The sequence below is a fragment of the Cucurbita pepo genome, chromosome LG09, assembly GCF_002806865.2.
Source record: "Cucurbita pepo subsp. pepo cultivar mu-cu-16 chromosome LG09, ASM280686v2, whole genome shotgun sequence".
NCBI classification, from domain to species: domain Eukaryota; kingdom Viridiplantae; phylum Streptophyta; class Magnoliopsida; order Cucurbitales; family Cucurbitaceae; genus Cucurbita; species Cucurbita pepo.
Window position 1 is genome coordinate 5,582,561 of NC_036646.1, and position 14,470 is coordinate 5,597,030.

The 14,470-nt window shown below is 32.2% G+C and overlaps 2 non-coding genes across 2 annotated transcripts; both read right to left on the bottom strand.

Moving 5' to 3' along the window:
* Positions 1–3,100: 3,100 nt before the first annotated feature.
* On the bottom strand, positions 3,101–3,296 carry LOC111802769. Its single transcript, XR_002816305.1, has one exon. It is a non-coding gene; the product is annotated as a U2 spliceosomal RNA (small nuclear RNA).
* Positions 3,297–5,786: 2,490 nt separating this feature from the next.
* On the bottom strand, positions 5,787–5,982 carry LOC111802767. Its single transcript, XR_002816303.1, has one exon. It is a non-coding gene; the product is annotated as a U2 spliceosomal RNA (small nuclear RNA).
* Positions 5,983–14,470: the final 8,488 nt, after the last annotated feature.

Sequence of the window (14,470 nt, forward strand, 5' to 3'; positions counted from 1 at the left end):
ACGTGTGTTCACTCGTGTTTAGCACTCAACACTTGAATCAATATATCACTTCTTTACAAACTCACTCTCACAATTGAGTACACACAAATCACACTCTAAAAAAAATTGGGATGTGAGACAAGCTAGGTTGCTAAGTGCAATTCAAGGTAAATAGACAGCACACTCAACACATAAACAATAGTATTAAAGTAGTAATACAAATAACTACAAACAAACAATTAAACAATTAAAGAAAGAAAATGAATAAGGACCACAAATAATAATATAGAAAAAAAATATTTAAAATCAATATATAATATAATATATATATATTTTTTTTTTTATTGGCAAAATGTAATCTATTTACCAACCAAAAAAAAATTTGATTTAAAAGATAAAAAGATAGTGTTGATGAGATCTAGATCTAACCCTCTATAAAATATGTCAACATCAAGCGAAATAATATTCTTTTTCCTATATATTGTTAGATAGAAGGTAAACATACACACCTGAATATATATATATATGAGAATCAATAGATAAACGCACTATTATTTTTTTATCAGTTTTGTTAGAGTTGGGTGACTTCCAATCAAATTATTAGATTTTTTTATTTTATTAATTAGAGTATATTTGGAACCAAATTATAATACTAAATTTTTAATTAGAGTTAAAAGTATATATTTAGTTTTTAAATTATCAATTTTATTTAGGTTCATGAGGTAAATATTTTTTAAATTAATAAATTTTATTAGATATAAAAATTAAATTTTGTGTTTATTAAAATATTAAACTTTAAATTGATCGACATTACGGTCCAAATTGAATATACCTTCACATATATTCTCTTTAACGGATGCTTAGTAGTCCGGATAGAAATTCTCTACACAACTGGCTTTGGCACAACGTGAGCATAGAAGCTAGAGTTTAATGTCATTACAGACGTTCCAAATTGAATATACTTTCACATATATTCTCTTTACCTGAGGCTTAGCGGTCCGGCCTAAACATATAAATTCTCTACACAACTGTGGGCACAACGTGAGAAGCTAGAGTTTAATATTATTTTTTATTGTTTAGATAGGGAATGGGAAGAACGAGCTACACATTCAGCCTTAACCTCTTTCACTGGGGTTTCACTATCTCTTTGATTGAAGCAATTCACCATTCATTCCATTCTCCGGACCAGGAAGGCAAGACGATCTCACATCCAACCATTTTCAATATTTTCAAATAACTCTACACATTTGAATGATCTCTTGACCATGAATGCGGTTGGACTCAATCCGACCACGACATTATTTCATAGTGTTAAGGATATTTAGTAATAAATTATAGTTTACCATATATATTATATTTGATATTTTATTATAAGGCAAATATTAGATATTTGCCTTATTACCATAGGTATCTTTCCATTTATTGTTATTTCCATTTATTACTATTTCCATATCCTTGTAATTTATTTGATTATAAATAAGATAACTTTCACACCATTTAGGTGTGGTGGATTAATCAAACATTCACACATAGCATGGAAGGTGTTATTTAGAATGCAATAGTAGCGATCTTAAACTTTCATTGCAACATTAATAATCATCTGGAGATTACAAATGGTTAAAAATTATTTTATAAAGCGCGATCGTATTCTATCCACAATTGTCTCCATCTTTGTTTGTATTTGGTAGGGTTTGATCACTAAAAATAATTTTATGTTTAATAAATATAGTATTATTTTATATTTTGATAAAATGGAATAGATCTCAATACTCCATTGCAGACAATTGTGATCGACTATAGATACTAGCTTTTATGCATGCTGGGTCCTTTTATTTCATTTTAATAATAATATTAAATTACGACTTATTCTTCAAGTTATTTTAGATAATTGAATAATGAAGGAAAATAATTATGTACAATATCAAAATCTCACCATTAAAATTATATATTAAAATTATATGTTGTACGACAAAGTAATAAATAAATAATCCATAACAATAGTTTTTTCAAATTAAAAAAGAAAAAAAAAAAAAAAAAAAAAAACCTATGCAGCCAAACCACACCTTCCCACCTCTTCCTTTTCCTTCTCCGTTCCTACGGTCGCACCAACCTCTCATACCCCGAGCTCAATCAGGATGCAATGAAATGCTTGAAATCCATTATACTGTTTATGCATTAATATTCGACATGAAAATATTTATGTCCCTCTCAAAAGTTGTGTTCGTTTTTTCGACATTTTACGAGAATGTTTGTATTCTAGGCGAGGACTTAAAAGGGGGTTCATCGTGATTTTTTTCATTTCATAAACATAAATGAACTAATGGCAAATAGAGAGGAGAAAGAAGTCATTAAAAGAACCAATCAAATGATTTTGCACCATGTGTCATTCTCCGTTGGAAATCTTGTGGACTACATTCTGACATAGTTTAATGATTTATCATTCAATGAATGGCTGAAAAACCTAATATTTGTTACTTTGTAACTAGATTTCTTGATCTATTTCGATATCACTCATTATTAATCTATTTCCATGAAGAGATTTATTGATCTATTTTCGTATCACTCATTATTAATCTATTTCCGTATGGAAGAGATTTCTTGATCTATTTCCGTATCACTCATTATTACTATTTCCATGAAGAGATTTCTTGATCTATTTCCATATCACTCATTATTAATCTATTTCCGTATGGAAGAGATTTCTTCCATATCACCAGATTTCTGGATCTATTTCCGTATCACTCATTATTAATCTATTTCCGTATCACTCATTATATAATATTATACATTATTAATCTATTTCCGTATCACTCATTATATATATTATATATATTGGCAGGGCAGGGTTAAAATTAAACAAAATTAAAGGAAGAAATTAAACAAAATTGAAGGAAGAAATATAAGTTATTATTCTATTTGCTTAAATGGAGTGATCCAACTAAATTTTGTGTTACAATAAAGGTCAAATCTTAAAAGACCGCTTCCTTTTAGTAGAGTTATAATAAACATATGCTAATGCCCTTAAAAATTTATTAAATTAACCAAATGATCGATCGAACCAACAATTCTGAAAGTAAATTATTTAATAAACAAAAATTAACTAACAATTAAACTGGGCTTGGAGGGGTGCGCCAGGCCCATGCAGTAGTGCAACGCAAGGGCGACGCTCGAAGGCCCAGATAGCAAGCTATCTTGGCGGGACCTCCCCCATAAAAAATTAATTTAATATCATGTGGGCCGATGGCCCACGTATCAGATATTAAACTGATAAGAACAGATACTACACTTGATCTTAGCCAAAAGGCCGAGAAAGGTATGAAGATTATAGTCAATCCCAGGGCATTTTATATTGACATTTGGTGCAGTCCTTATGCAGCATTTCCGATGTGGGACAATCATTTGGTTAATATGTGAACAAGCTTTGATTTTAAATATTATAAATGCACAATGTTTTACCATTTTTGTTAACCTTAGAATTGTGTATCAAATTGGAAAATTAAAAACCATATTAAAATAAAATTTTGTTTTAAAAGTTTATCATAAATTTTAATCCATAATTTCATAAAGTTTTTATCTTTTCTCTTTATCGAGTAGGTAAAACAAATGGTAGTTCAATCGTATCATCAGTCTACTAGTAAGTGGATGAGAAATTGACTTACAACAACGTTCCATTACTTTTTACATCTTTTTGCGTTGGTAGCTAGTGATATATCACAATTTCATTCATTTGTGAGATCCCACATTGGTTAGAGAGGGGAATGAAACATTACTTAAAAGGTGTGGAAACCTCTCCCTATCTCTCCCTAGCAGACGCGTTTTATAACCTTGAGAGGAAGCCCGAAAGTAAAAGTCTAAAAATGACAAAATTTCTTAGCGGTGGGTTGAGCCGTTAGAAATAGTATAAGAGTCAGACATTGAATGGTGTGTCAGCAAGGCCGCTAAGTTCCCAATGGAAGTGGATTGTGAAATCCCATATTGGTTATTTTGTTGGTGGGGTGGACTCTAAACGGTGCGGAAACCTCTCCCTAGCAGACGCGTTTTATAACCTTGAGAGGAAGCTCGAAAGTAAAAGTCTAAAAATGACAAAATTTCTTAGCGGTGGGTTGAGCCGTTAGAAATAGTATAAGAGTCAGACATTGAATGGTGTGTCAGCAAGGCCGCTAAGTTCCCAATGGAAGTGGATTGTGAAATCCCATATTGGTTATTTTGTTGGTGGGGTGGACTCTAAACGGTGCGGAAACCTCTCCCTAGCAGACGCGTTTTATAACCTTGAGAGGAAGCTCGAAAGAAAAAGTCCAAAAATGACAAAATTTCTTAGCGGTGGGTTGAGCCGTTAGAAATAGTATAAGAGTCAGACATTGAATGGTGTGTTAGCAAGGACGTTAGGTTCCCAATGGAAGCGGATTGTGAAATCCCACATTGGTTGTTTTGTTGGTGGGGTGGACTGTGAGATCCCACAATAGTTCGGTGTCCCTCAATAGAAGCGGATTATGAGATCCCACATTGGTTGTTTCATTGGTGGGGGCAGATTGTGATATCCCACATTGGTTGAACAGAGGAAACCCAAAGAGAACAATATCGGCTAACGGTAGGCTTGGACCGTTACATCATTATTTTGGATCTACAATGCATTAGAATGTTCCTGAGTTCTAAAGAGGACGGGCATATTGTGATATTCCACATTGGTTGGACAGAGAAAGCCCAAAGAGAACAATATCGATAGGCTTAGACCGTTACATCATTATTTTGGATCTACGATGCATTAGAATGTTCTTGAGTTCTAAAGAGTACTATATTTACTAACAGCGAGCGTTACATCATTATTTTGAATCTAGGATGCATTAGAATGTCCTTGAATTCTAAAGAGGACAATATCACGAGCTTTACATCATTATTTTAGATCTATGTAGTATTAGAATGTAGGAGACAAACTAGATTGAGTTAATTACCTTTGGTTTCATCAACTTAGGTCAATTGTGGTTGGAAAAGACAGGACAGCCAAAGAGAAGAGGTCAATAAGGCAGAGAAAATAGCGGATCCTTCAATTCTTTCTCCACAATTATTATGAAGATTCATTATATTTATGGTTCTTGGAAAGAGATCCTTTTCAATTATCATATAAAAAAAGGGTTAAAATATCATCTTCCATTCTATACCATTCCATACTCGTCTTGGACCCCATACTCGCCTTGGACCCCTTATGTTCCTACCGAAGGAAAAACAGAATCCGATTCAAAGTACATCCTAATTCTTTCAATACAATATACGATATAAAATAACCATAGTAGATGCATCAAACGTGTGAAGTGGTTGATATTATCCCTTCAGATATTATCCCTTCATGGTTGATATTATCCCTTCAGATATTATCCCTTCAAGACCGGTTGATATATCCCTTCAAGACCAGAATTTCTTGTTTCCAACTATTATTCAAGACCGGTTGATATTATCCCTTCAAGACCAGAATTTCTTGTTTCCAACTATTAACCCTTAACGAGTAATCATTTTAACGAGTAATCATTTGGCAAAAAATTTCTTGAGTACATAAGTTACAATTATTTATAAAAGATTTAGTTGCAAAAGAAAAAAAAAAAGAGAAGTCATAAAATTATAAAAGATTTAGTGGAAATAAAATTATAAAAGATTTAATTGCAATCAAATATAGTAATACAAATTTAGAATCCCACTTTTACAAGCGCATACTTATTTGTTTGAAACAGGTATTAACTCATTTTTAGCCAAATAAATAAAGTCTTATTTTTTTTAGTAACATTTTTTACTAGTAAACAATTACTTAACTGGGCTTGGAGGGGTGCGCCAGGCCCATGCAGTAGTGCAACGCAAGGGCGACGCTCGAAGGCCCAGATAGCAAGCTACCTTGGTGGGCCTTCCCCCATAAGAAATTAATTTAATATCATGTGGGCCGATGGCCCACGTATCAGATATTAAACTGATAAGAACAGATACTACACTTGATCTTAGCCAAAAGGCCGAGAAAGGTATGCTTTTTAAATTCATCTCAGGCGTGTTTTATAGTGGCGGATTATGCAGCCATTCACAGTCACTTACGATGTGGGACTACTAAGTAGTTGGATAGCCCTTAGATCACTATTTTTCTTTATAAAATAATTTTATTTTAATTAAAAATCTCTATTATTTTTATGGCAATATAAATTTAATTTAGTAAATTATGTACCAGTTATAAAAGCCTTTGGAGGGAGCATAAGTCATTTATTCAAATTTAGTTTTTAATTTTTTAATTTTTTAATTTTATTTTATTTCTTAACAAATTCTTGTTTTCACATTTATTATAAATGTTAGAATTATTAGTCAAAGTTATAAAAATAAATATAAGTTCTTTTATAAAAAATATATATATATATATTTTTTTTAAAACTTCGCTCATAACATAAAAATAATCCTAAATAGAAATAATATTCATAATCATAATTTTTTTTAAAAAAATAGGATTAAAAGAATTTTCTATTTTTCTATTTTTTAATTGTTTTTTAACTCAATTTTTAAAACAAAGAGACTGNTTTTTTTTTTTTTTTTTTTTTTTTTTTTTTTTAATGTCTATAAATTAAATTACTCCATAAGTTTTTAAAAAATCCACATTTTGGAAATCTTTAATATAAATAAATAAAAATAAATTGAAAAACATTAAAGGGTATCATTTTTAGTTGGTGGCAATAGAAATTCTGATCTAACTATTAGATTCTGGTATGATATTGTTCATTTTGAGCATAAGTTCTAGTGGCTTTGCTTTAGGCGGCCAAAAAAGGCCTCGTACCAATGAAGATAAAATTTCTTGATTATAAACCTATAATCATTTCCTAAATTAGCCGATGTGGGACTTTTATCATCTAACACTAACAAAAAAAAAAATTATATTAATCTTATTAGGTTATTACTCGATCATAATCAAATTCATCTGACATAATAAATTTAAAGGTTTAAGAAAATATATGGCTGATACGTTGAATGTAAGATCTCACATTGGTTCGAGGTGAGAACTAAACACCATTTATAAGGGTGTGAAAACTTTTATCGAGCAAACGCGTTTTAAAAATCTGGAGGGGAAGCCTAAAAGGAGAAACCCAAAGAGAATAATTCTAAATTAATCTTAATATCCATAACACAACGATGAATAGGCTCTAAACTTGATTTTTTGAATGGATAAAATATTGTAGATGAAATTGGATGACGTGAAGCTAATTCTATAAACATTTAACCAAAGCAAGCTTATGAGCATTAAGTTGAACCTAAAATTGTTAGTGAGTTAATTATCGGAATGCTTATAGGATAGGTTGGATGAATTTAATCTATGCATGATAGCATATAACTTGTACTAACTGTTTGATTATGTTTTTTTTATGTTAATATGATCATGTTTATGTCCTATAAGGCACTTGATGTACCATATACGATAAGCATGAATGAGATGATCGTGGACTACTTTATTGTTCGTGTTTCATTTCTTTTCATTGTTTTTTGGCAACATGATCGTGCACAAACCCATAGTCAGGTCTTAGGGGTACGTTATCGAACTTGCCTAGTAGGTTCAAGCGCACCTATGTAGACCATATGTAGAGGAGCACTATACATCTCACCCTACTAAAAAAGAAAAGAAAAGTAAAGTCTAATGAATAACCAATCATAAATATTAGGTCTCAGACATGTTGTATGTGATTGCATTTCCAACCCTGATAATAGTTTATCTACATAGTAGGTTTAAATAATCATCCTATTCTTAACAATTTTTTTAGTAACATGAAATGTAACCGACCAAAATGATATTTTAACATTTTTTTTTTTGTTATTTAATTGGATTCATTTAGGGCGTCACTCTTGACATTGACTCAACCTAACCCAACCAAACTATGAAATGTGAAGGTTCAAGCTCGATCCAAGCCCATTAATTGGGTTCGTTTATGACCCATTAGTTTAAAGTATCTGTAATGACTCATGTTCAAGATTCGAATCAGCATTTACCTGTATTTCCTAGGACATAGTCCAATCTCACTTCTAAAAATGAAAACTATCCGCACAGACTAATTCTTTTTTTACTGACTTGCATTTTAGGAAAATTTTTAAGGAGATCACCCAATATAGAATTGCTCAAAGCTAAACACGTTTAACCATTGAGATTCTTACCATTGAACCACAGAAAAGGAGTGTGTACCTTGTTTGTATAGATAATAGCTTTCAATTTTTGTAAGTATTTTTCAGTCTTCCTATTCTCGGGATCGCTCTAATTCAAATGTGATCTCGGTTTATTTATGTCCTCATTCTTTATTTGGGTATCACAATATCGATCTTGACCAAGATTTATTTTAATTTCCTTCCAATTAGCTTAAACAAATAAATATTTGATAAAGGGAAATAACTATAAAAGAAGGTAAGAAAGAAATAATTGATTACAAGTCTATGCTTAGAATTTCAATAATGACCGAACATAAAAAATTATAAATTAAAGATGATAAAAGGAATAAAACTTTAATGTCCCACATCGAAAAATGCCACATTGTACTTCTTATACAAAACAGAATCTTCCATTTTGAAGTTAAGGGTTGGAGAAGTTGAAGCACATCACAATCCCATGCCCCCCCCCTCAAAACCAACCAATTTAATTATTATAATTTATTTATATCTTTTTCTAATATTCTTTAACTTTAAAGGGAACATGTGGAATATTTTCCATCCATGGTGTTTTAGTGTCATTGTTGAAAATGAAATATAAAGAATATTAAATTAAATAAAAAACACGAGCACTCTACTTGTATTACGAAACTCACACCTCCGGTGGTGTGGTTGAGTCAGATTAGGCTCAACAGTCAACCTCGAATAGAGAAAAGGAAAAGATGACAACCTTATAGAAGACTTTTTTTCTGGCGCTCGAAAGAACCTAAAGATATACTTGTTCTTTCGGCCTTTTTTTAAATTGTTCCTAATCATTTTGATCATTGATAGTGGCATCGGATATCTCTTTCAAGAGAATATATGTTTATAAATTACATAATTGATTATGGATTCTTTCGAAAAAAACTAGAGAACGAGATGTGACGACATATACAAATACTTAAATTCATTATATAATGAGAAAACGGTACCAAAAAAGAATTTGATTTGAATAGAAAGAAAAGCGAGGTACCTCGACACACCGTTATGTACTTTTTGCTTTAAATTATATTACTTTACATTTTTAAGAGTGAATACTATTCCCACATACGGATCTTTTCAACATGTTTTGTCTTGACTCACATACTTCTTAGGAAAATTTCTAGGAGGTCAATTGCTCTAAACAAAATGTCTTAATTGCGCTTTTCTTGACAATGGACCGACGATTGTGCGACACTTGTTATAACCCTACGAGCAAGTCATCTATACACATGACCCACAAAATTGACGGATCAATGGAACATAAAACTCAACTTTTTTCTATATAGAGATATACGTGCACATGCATATTGTACACATGCATAGCTCGATCAGTTAAGAAAATGGCTTGGCATATATCTATATCTATATCTATATATATATATACATATATATAAACACGTTAGCAGTAAGGACCCATCTTGATCACATCTCGTTATTTATTCCTCTATTTCAGATTGGATAAGGTTAGGTTGTTGAGTTGACATTTAAATTATTTTTAAAACAAAATCCTCCTCATCCATCCCACATATTAAGTTAATAACTAAATTTTCTTAAAGTTCAAATATCATATATTTACAATTCACAAAGCATCACTAATATTCGTTACAAACGTTAAAAATTCTTCGTTTTTAAGGAAAGGATAGGTTTCGAGTTTGTCAGATTAACCTAACAAAAAAATAATAATAATAATTTCGCAAACCGAACCAAATTGTAGAGTTAGGTAATTCGAATTAGACGTATTGAAATATATTTTATATAGTTGTAATAAGTTAGGACTTTATATTTGATATATTTTATCTTTATCTTCCATATTTGGTTAGTATAATATTTTCTCTTATTTTTAAGGACTTTTGATCCGACCTATGTTTCTCGGACTTTTGATCCCACCTATGTTTCTCGGGCTTTCAATCTCACTTATGTTTGTCATTCTTAACATGATATCAGAGCATCATTCTTAACAAGACGAAATATCAAATCATATCAACACGACAAAAACATAATCATATCGTACAAAAATTCATCATAACTTAGCAATTTACACTTTATAGCTTATAAACCGTCCCTAACTTCATTTTATTGATCTACATAATAATAATAATAAAAATATAAAATTTAAAGTTGAGAGACTAAATTATTATATATCAAGTTTAAAGACTAAATTGTTAAAAAACTAAGACGATTTAAAATTGATTTGGAGACTAAATTGTTGTTTTTATGAAAGTTAGAGGACCGATTTTGTAACAGCCCAAACCCACGGCTAACAAATATTGTCCATTTTGACCTATTATGTATCGTGTCCACTTCACAGTTTTAAAATGCATTTAGTAAGGAGAAGTTTCCACACTCTTCAGTAAGGTTTCATTCTCCTCTCCAACCGGACCTCACAATTCATCTTCCTTTGGGAGCCTAGCTCTCTAGTGTGTGGCTTTGATACCATTACTAACAATCCAAACTCACCGCTAACAAATATTGTCCGCTTCGACTCATTACGTATTGTCGTCAGCTTCACGATTTGAAAACATGTCTACTATGGAGAGATTTCCACACCATTGTAATTAATGTTTCGTTCTCCTCCGCAAAATTTTGTTATATTGGTCCTTCATATTTATTATATTTGCACTTATGACCCACCCATTATAATATAGCATTAAAATACATAAAAGCATCACTATTTAAGATGGGGTTTCCCATAACTTCTTTATTTTATTCAATTATTTTTGTAATTAGATTTCATCAATAATGTCAATTTTTTAAAATATATATCGATTTATAGATTCAAATCTTCCAATCCCTTATAAACTCGATAAAAAAATTACTAAAAAAATTCAGATGATTAATATACATGGACGAAAACAAAGCAATTCGAGGACGGGATTTGGACCGAATATTTTGATTTAGGGGAATAGTAATGAGAGAATATGGGATTAATTTAGGGTGTGATACCTAAGCAACACAACTAGTAGAGAATAGAGTGAAAAGGAAAGGGTATCTTAAAAGAGAGACCTTTCTTGTGGGGCCTAACCAAACACAATTTTTTTTTTTATGCCCAATTCCAAGCACTTGTTTTTCGCCATTCTTTTTGTGCCCTTTTCTTTTCTCTTTGTTTCTCTATCAAACTTAGGTTTAAACCACTAATTTCTATGCTTTTCTTCTTGGTGCATTTGCTCGAGTTCTGCGTTCATTTACGCTTTCTTTTTTTTTGTCGGTGGATCTGCTCTCTCAATCTACGTTCATTTAAGTATAGTTCAGTAGATACGACACTAATTATCATCTCAAAGATCGACGGTTCAATTCAATACCTTGTAATTGTGGAACTCAAAAAATAAATCACATACTTTTTTTTTTTTATTTCAAATCAAAATTTAAGGTGCCAATTTTTTTCATTTATCATGATTTGGCAAACCAATTTAATTATGTATTTGACGGGATTTTATACCTCAAATTTTTTTTTAGCAACCTATTGAGTTTGTGGGAGTCACATTTGTGGACAAAATTCGAAATCGAACACTTAAGAGGTCTTTTTTGACTTTTGCCCCTCAAAAGGATAAATTAAACACTTAAAAGGCCATAAAATAGTGTGTGTTTATTGTATTGTCAATTTCACACCGGGGAAAATGGAAAGTTTTAAAACAAAGGTAGATTTTTAAAGCACAGCCTCAATCAACAAGATTCTCTAAATTTGAAATAAAGAAAAAAGAAGATCATTTCAATTTGGACCCTATTCATGCTTTCATTCAAAATTTGACACGAGAAATTTGAACATCTAACCTCTAACCCATTTCAATAACACATGTGGATAGAAAATAAACTATTGCTTAGGTTGACAATAGCTCGATTTAATAATAATAAAAAAAAACATAATTTCAAGTCAAATTTTGGGCACTTTCTGAGGTTATAAGTTCAAATTTCTCCCTCCACTTTTTTTATATAATATTCTATAAACAAAAGTGATATTGAACACTTAAAAGAATTCGCTTTTTACACAAAATGTACCAATCAAATTAAAACAAGAATGGTTGTGGTTGGAATAGTTTGGCAAGCCATTATCCCACAAGAGAGAAAAGGGTACGAGGCATTTACAAACTCAACCTCATCAACGTACCCAAATCCTAAATTCGAACCAAGTCCAGTTTAGGCTCGATCTAAGTTCGAATCAAGCGATCGTTGAGCATAGTGCATGTTGAGAAAGTGTGAATGTTGCAAGAGAAGAAGAAAGATCACGAGAAACCCGCACTCGAGGGAGGGAGGGAGGGAGGGAGGGAGGGAGGGAGGGAGAGAGAGAGAGAGGCAAAAAATGAGGAAGGAGAACAGTGAGGACACTATAACCGGCCAAAGCGGGTAACAACCCAAGCCCACCGCTTTGGCCCGTTACATATCGTCGTCAGCCTCATAATTTTAAGAACGTGTCTGTTAGGGAGAGGTTTCCACACCCTTATAAGGAATGATTCGCTCCCCTGTCCAACTAATGTGGAAGCTCACAATCCACTCCCCTTGTGTGCCAGCATCCTCGCTGGCACACCACTTGGTGTATAGCTCTAATACCATTTTTAACAAAAGTCCACCGCTAGCAAATATTGTCTGCTTTAGCCTGTTACATATTAACCTCAGCCTCATGATTTTAAAACGTGTCTGCTAAGGAGAGATTTCTACACCTTTATGAAAAATGCTTTGTTCCCCTCTCCAACCAATGCAGGATATGTTCTATAGGTTGCACAACTGTGTCTTTGAGTTCTAAGGAGACAAGAACCAAAGTCCGATGGATGAACAAATGCCCTGCGGTTAGAGCGTGATTAATGGCTCCATCGGCTTCGATCTTGCAGTCTAGAGAATCGTTCTTGGCAAACTCTGTTCTGTTGAGATGGTCACATAGCGGTCTGACCGACTTAACTACTTTTNAATTCGAGGACGGGATTTGGACCGAATATTTTGATTTAGGGGAATAGTAATGAGAGAATATGGGATTAATTTAGGGTGTGATACCTAAGCAACACAACTAGTAGAGAATAGAGTGAAAAGGAAAGGGTATCTTAAAAGAGAGACCTTTCTTGTGGGGCCTAACCAAACACAATTTTTTTTTTTATGCCCAATTCCAAGCACTTGTTTTTCGCCATTCTTTTTGTGCCCTTTTCTTTTCTCTTTGTTTCTCTATCAAACTTAGGTTTAAACCACTAATTTCTATGCTTTTCTTCTTGGTGCATTTGCTCGAGTTCTGCGTTCATTTACGCTTTCTTTTTTTTTGTCGGTGGATCTGCTCTCTCAATCTACGTTCATTTAAGTATAGTTCAGTAGATACGACACTAATTATCATCTCAAAGATCGACGGTTCAATTCAATACCTTGTAATTGTGGAACTCAAAAAATAAATCACATACTTTTTTTTTTTTATTTCAAATCAAAATTTAAGGTGCCAATTTTTTTCATTTATCATGATTTGGCAAACCAATTTAATTATGTATTTGACGGGATTTTATACCTCAAATTTTTTTTTAGCAACCTATTGAGTTTGTGGGAGTCACATTTGTGGACAAAATTCGAAATCGAACACTTAAGAGGTCTTTTTTGACTTTTGCCCCTCAAAAGGATAAATTAAACACTTAAAAGGCCATAAAATAGTGTGTGTTTATTGTATTGTCAATTTCACACCGGGGAAAATGGAAAGTTTTAAAACAAAGGTAGATTTTTAAAGCACAGCCTCAATCAACAAGATTCTCTAAATTTGAAATAAAGAAAAAAGAAGATCATTTCAATTTGGACCCTATTCATGCTTTCATTCAAAATTTGACACGAGAAATTTGAACATCTAACCTCTAACCCATTTCAATAACACATGTGGATAGAAAATAAACTATTGCTTAGGTTGACAATAGCTCGATTTAATAATAATAAAAAAAAACATAATTTCAAGTCAAATTTTGGGCACTTTCTGAGGTTATAAGTTCAAATTTCTCCCTCCACTTTTTTTATATAATATTCTATAAACAAAAGTGATATTGAACACTTAAAAGAATTCGCTTTTTACACAAAATGTACCAATCAAATTAAAACAAGAATGGTTGTGGTTGGAATAGTTTGGCAAGCCATTATCCCACAAGAGAGAAAAGGGTACGAGGCATTTACAAACTCAACCTCATCAACGTACCCAAATCCTAAATTCGAACCAAGTCCAGTTTAGGCTCGATCTAAGTTCGAATCAAGCGATCGTTGAGCATAGTGCATGTTGAGAAAGTGTGAATGTTGCAAGAGAAGAAGAAAGATCACGAGAAACCCGCACTCGAGGGAGGGAGGGAGGGAGGGAGGGAGGGAGGGAGGGAGAGAGAGAGAGAGGCAA